Source organism: Equus quagga, chromosome 18, assembly GCF_021613505.1.
Source record: "Equus quagga isolate Etosha38 chromosome 18, UCLA_HA_Equagga_1.0, whole genome shotgun sequence".
Classification (NCBI taxonomy): Eukaryota; Metazoa; Chordata; class Mammalia; order Perissodactyla; family Equidae; genus Equus; species Equus quagga.
The window spans coordinates 5,857,496-5,872,849 of NC_060284.1; the positions used below are offsets into that span (position 1 = coordinate 5,857,496).

The 15,354-nt window shown below is 42.2% G+C and overlaps 1 protein-coding gene across 5 annotated transcripts in view; it reads right to left on the reverse strand.

Moving 5' to 3' along the window:
- C18H1orf141 (chromosome 18 C1orf141 homolog) overlaps window positions 1-6,119 on the reverse strand; it is a 53,861-nt gene extending 47,742 nt beyond the window's left edge. For 2 of the 5 annotated variants that reach the window (XM_046645691.1, XM_046645695.1), the window contains exons 1-2: window positions 5,936-6,119; window positions 2,813-2,994 (exon numbers count right to left, since the gene is read on the reverse strand). The gene's annotated coding sequence lies outside the window, so the exon portion shown is untranslated. Of the gene's footprint in view, window positions 1-2,812; window positions 2,995-5,878 lie in introns of all 5 variants that reach the window. The other 3 variants (XM_046645693.1, XM_046645694.1, XM_046645692.1) reach the window with 3 other exon arrangements.
- Between the last annotated feature and the right edge of the window lie 9,235 nt (window positions 6,120-15,354).

Below are 15,354 nucleotides of genomic sequence, written 5' to 3' on the forward strand. Positions count from 1 at the left end.
GCAAGTATTGCATGAAAGACATTGTGCTCAGCATCCTATCAAATTTACTGAAGCAGTTGGCACCTGGCAGACATTGTTCTTTGTGACACGCATCTTCCTAGGCAAGGTAGATGGCCTCTCCCATTCACTAAAAACATGGAGACCATCAAGTAAGAACTTGTCCAACTTCTACCTCTCATACGAATGTCTTGTTTGCATCCATTCCCACCTCACCTGTATTTTAACGTTAATGGAAGTGTTGCCTCTCCCATCCGAAGTCAATCCCTCCCAGTGTACTCTAGACCCTACTGCCTCTGACCTCTTTGGAGTCACTTCCATCGGTTATCCTTTCTCTCCTGTATCTCTCAACTCTTCACTAGTTTATTTTCCCCAGCGTTCTCAAATCTCTTCTATTTTAAAAAAGAAAAACTTCTTCCCATGACCCTACTAGCCATTATTCTCTCTCATCTTCTCTTTCTTGCCAAATTTCTTAAAACTGTAGTCTATACTTCAGGCTTCCAATTCCTCACATCCCTTTTCCCTCTTAACCTACCATCATTCGGCTTCTTTCTAAACTATTCCACTAACTCTGCTCACACAGGTCACCAGGGTCACCATTTTATAAATTAGTGGACACTCTTCCGCTCTTATTTACCCTATTTGAATATTTACAACTTTTGCTAATGTTGACCACTCCTTTCTGTGAATCAACCCTCTCTTGGTTTCTATGACAACAGTAACATCTTCTCACCTTCTCTGAAGATTCCTTGTCAGTGTCTTCAACTTACTCTTCTTCCTCAGGTCACTTCCTAAATACTAGTCTCCCTAAGTGCTCGGCCATCTTTTTCCTCATTCTGTGTGTTCTTCCAGGATGACCTCCAAAACCCATGGCTTCATCTACCACCATCCATTTACAAACAAAATCTCTCTTCTGGGTTCTGAACCTGCGTACCTAGTTCAATCCCGATCTCCCACGGGGAGCCCAAATGTAGGTCTAAAAGCAAACCCATCCTCCCTCTCTCTCAGCCAAAAGTCTCTTCCAACCTTTATTACCATGTTATTATCTCTTAGGCATACAGCCCGCAAACTTAGGAATCATAATGGTTTTCAACCATAGTTACACTGCAGAATGAACTCAAAAACTTCCAAGAAATACAGAGTCCTGGGACCAGCCTGGTGGCCCAGTGGTTAAGTTTGCACGTTCTGCTTTGGCAGCCTGGGGTTCACCAGTTCGGATCTCAGATGCAGACCTATGCACTGCTTGTCAAGCCATGCTGTGGCAGGCATCCCACATATAAAGCAGAGGGAGATGGGCACAGATGTTAGCTCAGGGCCAGTCTTCCTCAGCAATAAAAGGAGGATTAGCAGCAGATATTAGCTCAGGGCTAATCTTCCTCAAAAGAAAGGAAGAAAGAAAGAAAGAAATACAGATTTGCACTTGCCACCCTAGATCCATGAAGTCAGGATTTATGGAGGGAAGACCAGGGTCTATTTTTTAAAGCCATTCTGATGCAGCTCTTCCCCAACCAGGATTTAGACACCACTCTCCAGGAAACCTCCAGCCTACCCTTCCCTAGATATACAGAATCCCTTTCTCTTGTATATGCCACACCCTACACATCTTTTCAGTTTTTCTCCTGCTATCCAATCCAAGAGTTTAGGATTCCATAACTTGTTGCCTGGATTTTTGCAATAGTTTCACAATACGTCTGTGCATTTGATCCATTCTATCCTCTATTTTACCCATTCTACCTTCACCAGCGTCCGAATTATTTTTTCAAGAAAAATGCAATCGCCTGCCTGCTGGATTAAAGCCTCAGCCCCTCCCTACAGCTTTCAGGACAAAGGTCAAGCTACTTGGCTTCTCCCGCGGGGCTCGTGGCTTGGCCTCTGACTGAGTCTGTTCCCTCACCTGCCTCCTCCTCCTGTCGGCATGACATCCCAATCCTGATGAACAACTTGCAGTGCCTCAAATGTGTTGTATTTTCCTTTACTTGTTGCTTTGCCTTTGCTGTTCCCTCTGCATACAATGCTGTTCTTCCATTCGCTGTATTTCTAAGTCCTATTCATCCTTCAAGACCCAACACAATCCCACAGCTAGAAGGACATGCAACTAAGATATACAACTGTGTACAGGGGGGGTTTGGCGAGATAAAGCAGAAAAAAAAAAAAGACCCAACACAAATGCCACCTCTGCCGGGAAGCTCTCCCTGATGCACTGTGACTTGCTGTCCATGTCCATGCTCACACGATTGCCTCTGTAGGCTGCTCTCCTAGTACCTCTCACCCTCTCTCCAAGCATGCGATGTACTCATTTGATTCCCCCTCTAGACTGTGTGTTTCTTGAAGGCAGGAATCGTGTCTGATTTATCTTTGCATCCCTAACACCTAACAACCTGAATGAATGAATTAACCATCAGCCAAAGAGGAAACGGATGACTGTAAACGCTATGCCTGTTTTTACCCTGCATTTACATTTAGGAGTATGCACACACCTTTGGCAGAGTCCTGTGGAGGTTCTTCCAAACCAAGCCATAGTGTTAAGAACATTGCTTTCTCTCCCACCGTCAAACTTAGAAAGGTAGTATAGTGCACAGGTTAAGAACATGGACTCTGAGTCAGACTGCCTGGGTTTGACTCCTTGGCTCTGCTGATTACCAGCTGTGTGACTGTAGGCTAATTGCTTAACCTCTCTGTGTTGCCCCATCTGCAACATAGGAATAACAAAAGTGCCTACTTCGTGGAGACGTTAAGAGCTTTAAATGAGTGAATGTAAGCAACATATAAGTGTTTGGTAAGTAAAAGAAGTAAATATAAGTAATGATACACTTACCAATTAGAGATAAGATGCGTAGGATTACCTATAAATGCTGCAAAATGCATGTTCTCCATCTGCATATCATTTCAGTTTTTTCTGCCGTACTCGCCACCTTTTGATTGCCAATGGGCTCCGTAGGTCTGCGGGCCTGCTTGCTGCCTTCACGGTATATTTCTTCAATTACACCCACGCTAAATCTCGGGAAGTTGGGAAACAACGAGAAGTTATTCAGCAGTTCAGTGTCTTCTGTACCATGTCATCTGATCGTCTGTTTCCTTTCCTTCTCTAGTTTTCTCATAGTTTTACTTCTCCATTTTCTATTAAATTCTTATTCTGAGTCCAGTGAACAGAAACTAAAACTCAATGTCCTATAAAGCACAAACGTAGGCCTTGAATATATGGTGACTATTTACGGAGACAACCCTGATAAGCATTACCATGTCCCCACGCTGGAGACTCATCAAAGAAACAAAATTCGTTTGTGCTCAAGTAAATAGATTTATGCATACCCCTTTCAACTGATGTTCACTGGGGGTGGGAGAGATGCTGTCACTTCTTAAATACAGACGGATATGTCTGAAGCGTTCTTATACGTACTTACAGGTGGGGGGAAATGCTCTCCTCTGGAATGTAGGGTTCTTATGTGGTCACAGAAACCCATAGAATCTTGGGGTTAGAAGGGCTCAATAGCCAATCACATAATTCCATCCACAGTGAGGCAGCATAGACCCCGACCAGATGAGCCCTCTCTGATCCCTGACTCCAGTTCCTTTGCCACTGGCTTCCTTCGGACCTTCAGCTTTCCGCTTTCCCTCCCCTGGGTTGCTGCGCTGTACTCCTCCCAATTTGCCTGCCCTTTTCCTTCCTCTCTTCCTTCAAACATCCATCCTTCAGAACGCCATCAGAGCTGTTCCTCAAACAGGACACTGATCAGCTCCGGCTCCAGCCCAGAGCCCTCGGTTTTCTCCCGATTACCTCCAGAATAACAAGGAAACTCTTCAGATCACATACAAGATTGTTCAAGAAAAGACAGTCCAGGATCTGGCTCCGTCCACCTTTCCAGCTAATTTCCCACCATGTCCCATTTGGTCCTGCCATACTCTACTACCCCCGCTCCCTGGACGCGTCCTGCCCTTTTCCCAAGCACGTCCTCCACTCGCGCTTTTCCTTCCACTTGGAATGTCCTGTCCGCCTGTATTCCGGCCAAGATCCCATCCTTTACCAAATCCTAGAGTGAAGGCTACCTCTTCTGTGAAACTTTCCTGGACATCCTCCCATGCCTTGTCCCAGGGACCATCTCTTTCTCTTGTGTGCTCCTATTGTACTTTGTCCTTCGTTACAGAACTCAGCACACTGTGCTACAGAGATTCACTCTTTGGCAGATCTCTTCCCCACCATTTTGAAAGCTTGTTTAAAGCGAGAATTAATTTACCCACCTCAGCATTCCAGCACCAGGCAAAGATTTGACACCTACATGGGGTCTGAAAATTACAGTTTAATCCAGAGATGTCTCCAATTACGGATAAACCATAATCCCAGTTTATCTGTAATGATATTAATTCATGATGACTTACTGCGGCATGAGATATGAAGTTGAATGAATTATGATAAAATGCGGTTCTTGCCAAATCTAAACTCACTAAAATTATTTTCAAAGGTAACTTGGATTCATGTTCTTAATTCCTGGGTCAGTAATGACAGTTTTTGGAAAAAGAACACAATGAAATAGAGAAGTTGGCAACCAGGGCGAAATAAAATTTCCCAGTCACCCTCACCACAAATCATCCCCAGGCCTCATGGCACGGCCTTGGCTGAATCCAAGAACAATTTCAAGGTTGCAGGGCCAATATTACAAGCACATCAGAGGCTGAGTCACTACCAAGATAAAAATATCGAACTAAAAAGTCACTTTTAAGAGCACTACTTCATTTGAACAGTTAGCACCTTTGGGACTGAAAAAAAACCCAAAAACAAACAAACCCCCCAATGCTGCCAATATAGTAGGCTCTGCTGAGAAGTCTCCTCAGCAAGTTCCAAACGTCTCCCACTAAAGGAATACCTCAGAAAACCAAGAGAGCTTCTAAATTCACAAACTAAAGTGCAGACCGAGCAATTGTCTAGAACACAGAGGCTTAAACTAAAATTTACTTCCATGATCTGGGCCTTACTCCAAATGTGACCGGTGTCATATAAGAAGAGGTTAGAACACAGCACACACAGACGCAAGACCCTGTGAGGACACAGCGAGAAGTCGGCCATCTGAAGCCAAGGAGTGAGGCCCAAGAAGGACCCGGTCCTGCACACACCTTGATCTTGAACCTCTACCCTGCAGAACTGTGAGAAATGCATTCCTGTTGTTGTAGCCACCCTGTCTGGGGTCTTTTGTTACGGCCGCCCTGGCCAACTAAGGCAGCCCACAAATCCTGAGACCTAATTTGAAAACTCATTATTTGAAGATTTAACTATGAGACCTGGCCCACGTGCTTCGATCCACAGCATGTATTTTCTTGCCCCCTTTTGGTTATAAGGGAGACGGAGAGAAAATTTACTTTGCATTTTGAAACTCTGCTAAAATTTGCCCGTCACCAACTTGCAGTTGGATGGTAAGCTTCTAAGGAAAAATATTAAACATCTTTCAAAAGTACAATGTATATGGTCTGGGGAGTATGCAGGTGAGCAACCAATCAGATAACGATCAAAAGAATCCATTGGCAAACTGGAAATGGCACCACAATTATTGCAGGGGTGCTTAACTCCCACCGGCTTATTCCAGCTCCCTTCTGTCTCTGACAAATTTGAAAAGCACCAATTATGCAGCTTGGAGCCGACTCACACCTGGTGCCCCCACCCCAGGTCACCTTCCCAGGGGCGCCCCCACCCCAGGACCTCTCGGGCGCGCGGGGGCGCGTGGAAACCAGGGAGACCAACTCAAACACTCTGTGCCTGCTGTCCTTTAAGGGAAGCCAAAATTGGGGGCGAAAGTGAGGAAACGCGTTAATATTAAATATAGAAGAGGTAAAGGCTTCTGAACGAACTTGGAAGAGCCGCTGAGCCCGCCCCCCACCTGCGTCCCGCCCTCACCTGAGCCGCCGCGGCGGGAGCCCCCAGCAGCGCAGCTGCACACCGGGCGCGTCTCACCTGGTGCCCGTCTCTGTCCCCAGCCGATCCCGCTGGAGGAGGGTCCACCGACCTGGGGACGCAAAGGGCCTAAGAGTGGATAAAACGATGTTTCCTAGCTCGTCTCCCGTCTCCACACAAATTTTAATCTCCAGCCTGCCAACGCCGCTGCCTCTTCCAACCACAGCCACTTTTTTCTTTTCTCTTCTGGCTCTGGGGGTTAATTGTTCCCCTCTTAGCCCCGTGACAACGCGTCCTGTGTCCATGGAAACAGTGTCCCGAGTTTTCCAGCTTGAAAAGGTCTTGAGAGAGCAGTTCTGTCTCCTTGGAGGGGTTTCACTCACTTAATTTGTTACTAAAAGCCAAAGCAACTCACCAAATACTTACTGATATAAAAACGATTGTGCTGAAAGAGTGGAAGGAGAGGCTAAGGAAAGGAGACCGAGTGAAAAGAATAGAATCATCACCTAAAAATGACTGACTTGGAAACATTCTTGACTTGATCAAGAATGGTGGAGCATTTCTGCAACACTGATTAATTTTTAGTCAAGAGTTACGTTGATAAGCATTTCAGGAATGTGCCTTCTCTGCTACAAATCAAAATAGAAATAAAAGCTTTAAAAAACAGCATTAATCATCACAACACAAGTCCATGCTAGTGGCAACGGCAGAAACTACCAAAAAAGTGGTTGTATGTAGCTATGTAGTAATCAAAATCCAGCTAGAAATGGTTATTCATAGGCAATGCATGAAAACATTGGAATCAATTTATTTCACATATTTAAAAGTAAGAAATACAGTAATAAAAGTGTAAGGTAGTTTAATTCTATCACATTTTAAAAATCCTATCCAAGTACAATGATTTGAATGGAATTGGTAACTAGACTCTAGCTGACGGTGGTGATTTGCCTGAGATTATTATAATGCTCTCATAAGTTTGCACAATGGTGAAATGAGCTCCTTAAATAAAGGAGAATTGAGTTCAGAAATATCAGCCACTCACAGTTTTAGTCAATAAAATTTATAAAGCATGAATCATATAAAATTCTTATAATATTATCATTATCTCAGTTAATATTCATGGAACATACACTATGTGCCAGGTACTAAACTAGAAATTTTCAATGACATCTCTCATTTTATCCTTCACCTTTCATTAATTCTTACTCTTTAATTACTATCCATAGGAAAGATATCATCTTCAATTTTAGAAATTATCAAACTCAAAGAAATGATGTGATTTGTACAACATCACACAATTAATAAGTATTAATATAACATAAGGTATTTTCTCTTTAATAACAAAAATTTGGTAAAATGTACACCAGAGACAATTTAAATGAATTCTTTCCTAACTGCTTTAATTGCTGTCAGTTAAATTCAACAGGTGTTTGCTAAGTGAATTCATGAACCTATTATAGATAAATATTGGGTAAAGGAGCCTAATGAATGTTTTACTTAAAAAGCATACAACTGCTTAAAATATAAATTACAATCTGTAAGAAAGCAAAGAAAGTGATATCTTTCATCCTGCAAGGAGTTTAGGACAAGCACAAAGTCACAGGGCACTTCCCCAAGTCCACCCTCACTTCTGACACGAAGTTCGAACCCTTAGGTTCAATAACTAGTAGAAGGACTCATAGAACTCACTGAAAGCTGTTATACTCAAGATTGCAGTTTATTACAGGGAAAGGATGTAGATTAAAATCAGCCAAGGGTGGAGGCTGGCCCTGTGGCCAAGTGGTTAAGTTCACGCGCTCTGCTTCAGTGGCCCAGGGTTTTGCTGGTTCGGATCCTGGGCGCGGACGTGGCACCACTCATCAGGCCATGCTGAGGTGGTATCCCACATGCCACGACTAGAAGGACCCACAACTAAAATATGCAACTATGTACTGGGGGGATTTGGGGAGAAAAGACAGAAAAAAAAAAAGACTGGCAACAGTTGTTAGCTTAGGTGCCAATCTTTAAGAAAAAAAAAAATTAGCCAAGGGAAAAAGTACATACAGCAGAGTCTAGAAGTACCAACTGCAGAGCTTCTGCTGTCCTTTTCCCATGGAATCAGGACAGGTTACTCTTCCAGTATCAATGTACCACAATACATAAGGAGTACCACTGACCAGGAGAGCTCACCTGAGCTTCGGTGTCCAGAGGTTTTAGTGGGGCTTCATCACATGGGCATGACTGATTGATTGATTGACTGCCCATGTGGCTAATCTCACTCTCCAGGTTGACGGGCCCAAAGCCTCCACTTTGTCACACTGTTGGTCTTTCTGAAGTGACAAGCCCCCACTTTAAGACTATATGGGTGTGGCCAGCCCGCCCCCTAAATCACTTTGTTAGATCATCCAGTATGCCCCTAGGCCCCCAGGCAAACAAAGATAGTTCATCAGGCACATTCCTAGGGCCCAGAGATGACCTCCCAGAAGCCAAGGGCAAAGGCCAGAGCTTCTCTCTGGGCAAGAGATTCTTTACTGTAAATTCTTTACTACACATCTACTACATTTGGTGTAGAAAGTATCTAGATTTTTCTTTACCCATTCAGAAATGGTGAAAATCCTGTGTTTCCCTGTCCCCACCTTCTGTCCCCTCTAGAGAAGGGAGCATTATTTTTCTTGCCCCCCACAAATCATGAGGCCTGAGAGAAGAGTCACTATTCTTCAACCTTCCTGTTGTTGATGCAAGTAATCCATAACCAACCTATAAATCAGAATCAGGGTGAGTTTATTATGAGCCAGAGTGAGGATTATAACCCAGGAAGGCCCTAGAAGGTGTTCTGGAGAAGCGTGGGTTTCAGTACAGTCTGATATCTTTTTAGAACAAAGAACATACATTAAACACACCCAAGATATATTTTCATCGAAATTTTAAAGGGGTATTCAGTTGCAAGTGAGCAGGTCAACATGACCATGACGTCAGTAAAGGGACTTATCTGGGCATTACCGATAGGGGTAGGAGGGGAAGTCTGCATTCTTGTCTTAAGAGAGTGCATTCTTTGGTTTAGTGGATAAGCAGATGTACAATGTGTGTTCGATAGGTCATAAGTCAGGCTTTCTAGTTCAAGCCGAATCAGTTTTGAAGTCGAATAGGTACCCCATATACCTCAATATGTGAAAATCTCTTGTCACTGTTGTCTCTTTCACCTCTTTACTTTCCCTCCTCCTTCATAAGGAAAAGCCTCCCCTTATGAGGTTCATGCAACCATCCCTCCACACCTACTTACCAGGAAATTCCCAGCCATTTCCCATTTTTATAGATTTGTAGTCTTCCTTTCCATGTCAAATTCATGAAGTCAACAGTTTTGCCCCAAAACTCATTAACCTCCCAGATTAAAGCTACCTTTACTTCGTTATCCTCTAAAACTATAGTCTGAAGTCTTGAGGCCTAATAGATCATCTCTGATCACGACTTCTTATCCTCTTAGCCCGTTACCTCTCTTACTCCTAGAGAAGAGGCTCTTCAGGCCCTTAGTGACCCCTTCTCTTCTCATTCCATTTCTCTTATTAGCAGATCCGATGGACATCTTTCAGACACTATGTTATTTGACCCCTGTTCTGAATTTGACACTTTTTACTTCCGGTTCTTTGAAATGCTGCCTTCCCGTGGCTTCAGTGATGTCACTGTCTCCGCGACTTCTCCTGCCTTACTGACAACTTCCTTCTCACCTTCCTTTATGAACTCCTATTCCTCTGCTCACTCCTTGAATGTTATTTTACCCTGGGATTCTTTCCTTTTTTCCCCTCTCTTCATTCCTTCCTGGGCTTGACATTGCCCTCACAATACAGTCAAAATTACACAGCATAGAATATGGAAACTTCTGCCATCTGAGCCCATCTGTGTTGAACTGAGTTCTGATTTCCTTTCCAGCTTTATCTCAGTCAATCCCTGGCGCTCTACATGACAACCTTATCAGTTCAGGTAAACTTGTCAAACATTCCTTGTTTTCACATCTCTGTGTATTCGTTCATGCTGCTCCCTCAGTGCAGGCACTTTAGAAGAACTTATTCAAGCTCACGGCTTTAAGGAGGGAGAATGTTATCTACGCTGTGCCAATGAGACCACTGGCCACAATTCCCCCAGACCACAGTGAGTGGCTCAGCGAGAGGGAGACGATTCACGTGAGGCCAGTCAGAGCCTAGGAAATTCAATTCCGGGACTTTGAGCCCTGGGGGGAGCCGACCCTCCTTTCTCCTAGTCTGCCTTAGGCTCTGGGGGCCAGTGAAGAGCCTGAGAATAGAGCCAACCCAGAGGAAACAAACCGAGAGGTGGAAGCTGCTGGTGTCATTTGAGCCCAGGGTCAAGCTACCACTGGAACTAGAGCCACCACCAGGGTTTTTCAGCTGATGTGATAATAAGTTCTCTTTGTGCATAGCCAGCTTGGATTTTGTCAGGGAAGTGGGAGAATCCCGTGCCCTCCTTTTCCTTAAGGTTCTTATGGCTGGTCAAATAGTTAAAAATGCAGGTCAGCAGGAGAAAATCAAAGTTTAATAGCACGTATACACGGGAGAAACTCAGGGGACACTGAGTAACTCAGCCAACTGGCCAAGGCTGTCTGATTAAGCATCTTCATCTACAGATAAGGAGGACATTTGGGGTAGCGATTTGGGGCTTCAAAGGGGAGGAAGGCAACCCACCTGGAAATGGCAAAGCAAATATTTGGTAAATAGACTTTGATAAGAGTGGGCTTAGCAAGGATCCTCCTAGTCTAACGGAACCCAAAGTTATCTATGGTGATGGCCTGTCCTGGGGACAGGACTTTATTTTAAATTTCTTTTAGGCAGTTAGGGGGGAAAGGTTGAATGTTCTTGCTGAGCATAAGAGCTCCAAGATTCAGTTGTGTCTTTGTGCTCCTCAGCTTCTCCCTATCCCCCCAAAGTCCACACACAAAATTCAAAATTCTTACCTGAACTTGATTCTACAGTACTGAGGAAGCACATATTCTCAAGTATTTGAATTATTAAATCCTAGATGTTTTCCCCATAAATCCTTTCCTCCTATTAAAGATCACAACTTTAAACATATCCCTTTGTTTAGCATCTAAAATGTTTTGCTTGCTCAACTTGCAAAAACACAGTATTTAAAGTAAAAGATTGTTAGATCTAACTTCATAAATATTTAAAATTTGTGCATGTCAAAAACATCATAACAAAATTTTAAAACATGTTGAACTTGGAACACTGCCCAACATGTGTAAACAGAGTATCTTAAAAATCTTACAAATCATTATAAAAGGACAAATACAATAATAAAAAAAAGTGTGTTGAATATAAACAGTCCATATGCAAAAGAATATCTACAAATGACCATTAATTATATTTTTAATATCAACAAAATATTCAAAGGCATATGGTCTTAAACCAACAAAATATAACTTTCCCCTTATCATATTTGCAAGTTGGGGAAAGGAATAGAGAAACATGCACACCTATGCTCTACTGATAGACATATAAATCGTAGTATGGTGATTTACAACTTATATAAAACCTTTAAAAATATATGGAAACTTTGGCCCAGCAAATCCACTTCCAAGAATTTATATTTAGAAATTAATAACAGAAATACACAAAGAACTAAGAACAATGATGTTAATGTAACGTTCTTTATAATGGTGTGAAAAATTAAAAATAAGATAATGGCATCTATCTAGTATTTATTTATCGAATTACCGCTTATTAAATTTATTGTGTGTTGAATATTGTACTGAATTTCACATATATTATCTCATTTGTTTCCAAAGACTATCATCTTTACTACTACTTTCATATTATCTTGTCAAAATTTTTGACTAGCCATAGGATGTTACATATGATGCAGCTATTAAAAGTGATATAAAGTGTAGGGGAGGAAGACATTTCCTCTACTCGCTCTGAGTTCTTCTGGCCAGAAAACAAATTAAACTCACATGAGACAGAATAACAGGAGAAAATTAAACAAAGCTTTATAACATGTATACATGGGAGAGGCTCAGGCAAACTGAGCAACTTGTCAAAATGGCTGAAACCCCCCCCACCTTAAATACCATCCTCAGCTAAAGACAAAGGAGGATGTTGGGTATGGGGGGAATCAGCTATGGGAGGGTACCAGACAAGCACAGTAAACAAGGGTAAGGTTATTATGCAGATTTGAGTCCTTGCCTTCCCCATTGGTAAGAGTTTCTAGCGATAAGGTCATCCCCTCTTCTTCCTGGTACACAGAGGGAGACACCTTTACAGATGGAGATTTCCTTTACAAATGTAAATGTCTCTTAACAAAGGGTAAGTTAAATTCTACTATTCAGAGTTTCTTTCCTGTCTGCAGTTTTTAAAAGTAACCAGCCCAAAATAATCCTCATGCCAAAGAGACATATCTTGGGGTGGCCAATTCCAGTCCCCCACAAAAGGAATACTTAATGATATAGGAAAATGTTTATAATATTGTGTTAATTGAAAAACTCAGACTTTACATATAGATTTTTCTTTTTGAATAAAATAAAGTATGGCTCGCCAGTCACAGAAAAAGATCTGCAATAGAACGTCCTTAAAAGATGGTTATCTTAGGGTGGTAAAATTATACCTTAGAGATTTTTTATTACTTTGTACTGTTTTGTATTTTCTAAATTCTCAAAGACCAATGCATAGTAGAGTCTATACATGAATATGTAAAATTTTTGAAGCTAACAAGTTACTAAAATATTTAAATCTGGCCCCAAGTTTTTTCTTGTAAGATTGGAAAATTCAAAAGCCTGTTTGCAAAAAAAAGCTTTGAAATGTCTTTTCATTTGGCCATCCAAAAAGTTTTTATAAAAGTACATAAAGCTAAAGATTAAAAAAACAATGATTTCAAAAGTAAAGGATAAACCAATGAAAAATAGAAAAGCTGAGAGTAGACCAAAGGAATGTTGTTGATAATTTGATACAACCTCCTTCTAAATGCTTCTCTGCTCTGTTCCAGGCTGTGGCACTTTCCCCTGGGGGCGAGGTTTGCAGGTACAATGCAGCAGTCTGTTTTGATCCTAAGGCAGGAAAACTCTGAAGTAGGCAGGACATTTTAACTCTGACTTCAAGACTCCTAAATGTTGCTTGTCTTCTGGAGTAGAAATAATAGATTAGTTGCTCCCATGACTCATAAAATCAGATGTAAATATTTTTATTACTTAACACTAGTGAGGATCCATCCGGCTGAATTAAAATAGAATCTCTAACACTGAGTTGAATGTAGAATTCTTGCTATGAGTTAGTGTTGGGAATCTTATTATAATTCCAAAACCAGTTTTTCAACTTTTCTAGAATTGTGATAGAAAACCAGTTTAATGTGATTTAAAAATATTGATATGTCTCATTTGAAATGTTTTGCAGGGGTTTCTGTTACTTTTAAGGAAAGTTCTAAGAAATCTGTCTTATTTCTTTAAACTGTTCAGAAATACTCTAAAATTAAATTATAAAAATATTATTATTACAGTCCTAGCAGACCAGCGACAAACCAGGCAACGCTGGGTGGAGTGGTGTCCACAGGAAAGGTCAGAGGAAGATCCCAAGGACAGAGAGAGAAAAAAGGATGAATTGAATAGGAAGGAGAGAATTAAAGAGCAAATAAATAACACTTATAAATAACGAAAAATAATCATGGAGGGTTTTATGGTGAAAATAAGACTATGTCCTAGATAGCTCTTTTGTTATTTTCTTCCTTGGGACCATTTAGAGAAAGAAGGTAAAACTTTAGAGAGAGAGGGTAAGGAGAAAGGAGCTAAGACACATGTGTGAGGTATTCTGCCGGATGCTCGATCTACATTCTTTCATTAAAGAACAGATCACTTTTAGCTGGACCCTGTGTTCAGGGCATAACCGCGTTTAATCTTCCCCAAAGGCATAAAAGGTAGGGATCATTACACCCATTTTGTGGATGAGAAAGTGACACTCAGATAGTTAAGTAGTTTGACGAAGATACTTAGGTAGTGAGAGGTCAATTTTCTTTTGTCCCGTCCAAGCCGGGATCTTTCTGCTCCCCCTTGCAGCATACATAACAAAGTCAAAGGCTGTGCAAGTGCTTCCCAGGCAAAACCTAGGCAGAGTGAGTCCCCGATTTGTGACTCAAGACAAATTTTAAAGTTTGCTAATGATACTAGTGCAACAGAAGGTTGATAGAAGGGAAGCCATATTGTAGAAAAGAAACCATATTGTAACTTTAAATGACCTGATTAGCCCAGACGTGCTCTGTAGATTTTGTGGCCGCTCCCAGCTGCTCTAAGATGATAATTTTGTTCTTTTGAGCTCTCTAGGAATGTGATGACCCCCAGGCAGAGAGCCTATGCTGATAGCCATCATCAAGGAGAACTGAAAGATCAGGGTAGAGGGCATTGCTCCATTCTCTGATGCATATCCAGTAAAACAAAGGACTATTAGGAATTGGAACCAGATGTCTGCCCCACCCAGAGACCCGCCACCCCCCCCAACTGGAGACCACCCTGTATATAACTGACCTGTAGTCTTTGTTCTGTGAGATGGTTCTTTTGGACATGAGTTGGCCATCCTCCCTCTTGCTAGCAAGCTGTAATAAAGTCCTTTCTCTCTTACCACCTTGCCTCTTGACTACTGGCATGACTTGTGGTGAGCAGACGAGCCCACTTGGGTGGTAACACTAAGAGACAAACAATATTGAGATTGTTTGGAGATGAGTAGCATGGCTTAGCATATAGTGCTGGGAAGGATTTCTGCTTTAAAAGTAAAATTAAAGATGATTTGCTATGAAAATGTAAAGATCACTACAAAAGATTCTACTGTCTTATTTGGATTCTCCCAAAAGCAGACCAATCGAAAACAAGGATTTTGGTACAAGCAGTACGTTTAGCAGGTGAGCCCAGGAAGTGTGATGAAGAAGTGAAGCAGGAAAGAAGAAAAGTCAGTGCATTCCTGAGGGGGTCACTGCTGTGGACAGCTGGGGTGCAAGTCCCCAGAGCTGTGCGAGTGGATGGAACTGATGGAGAACACGCCACAGAATGGCCCCTCGCTGGGTGAGGACCCTAGGCTGTCCATCTACAGCACTCATCCCCCATTGGTTGATGGTCATTGTGGGTCATTACACCCCGCGCACCTCCACCCTGTCCCAGAAGTGTGCTGAGCTCCCTCCTGAAACCAGAGAAAAGCTCCAGGCAGAGCCAGAGATGCTTGAGGTAAGAGGCCACTGGCACATACAGGAATTCTCCATGAAGCCGAAGGTGACCTCGAAAGTGGACCAAGAGTGACAAATAAAAATGGCAAGCAATAGGATATTGGAGTATATGAGGAAGACATTTGGTGTAAACCTAATTCGGCCTGACCTTGTCTTTCCAAAAGGGCCTGACCGAGGCCGTTGAGCATGCATTGTATATCTGCTTTAGATATTCCCTATGGCAAGAACAAAGGCCCTTGAGATAAAGGGGCAACTTCCCTCTCCCTCCCAACATTGGCATTTCCTTAGGGATTAAGCAT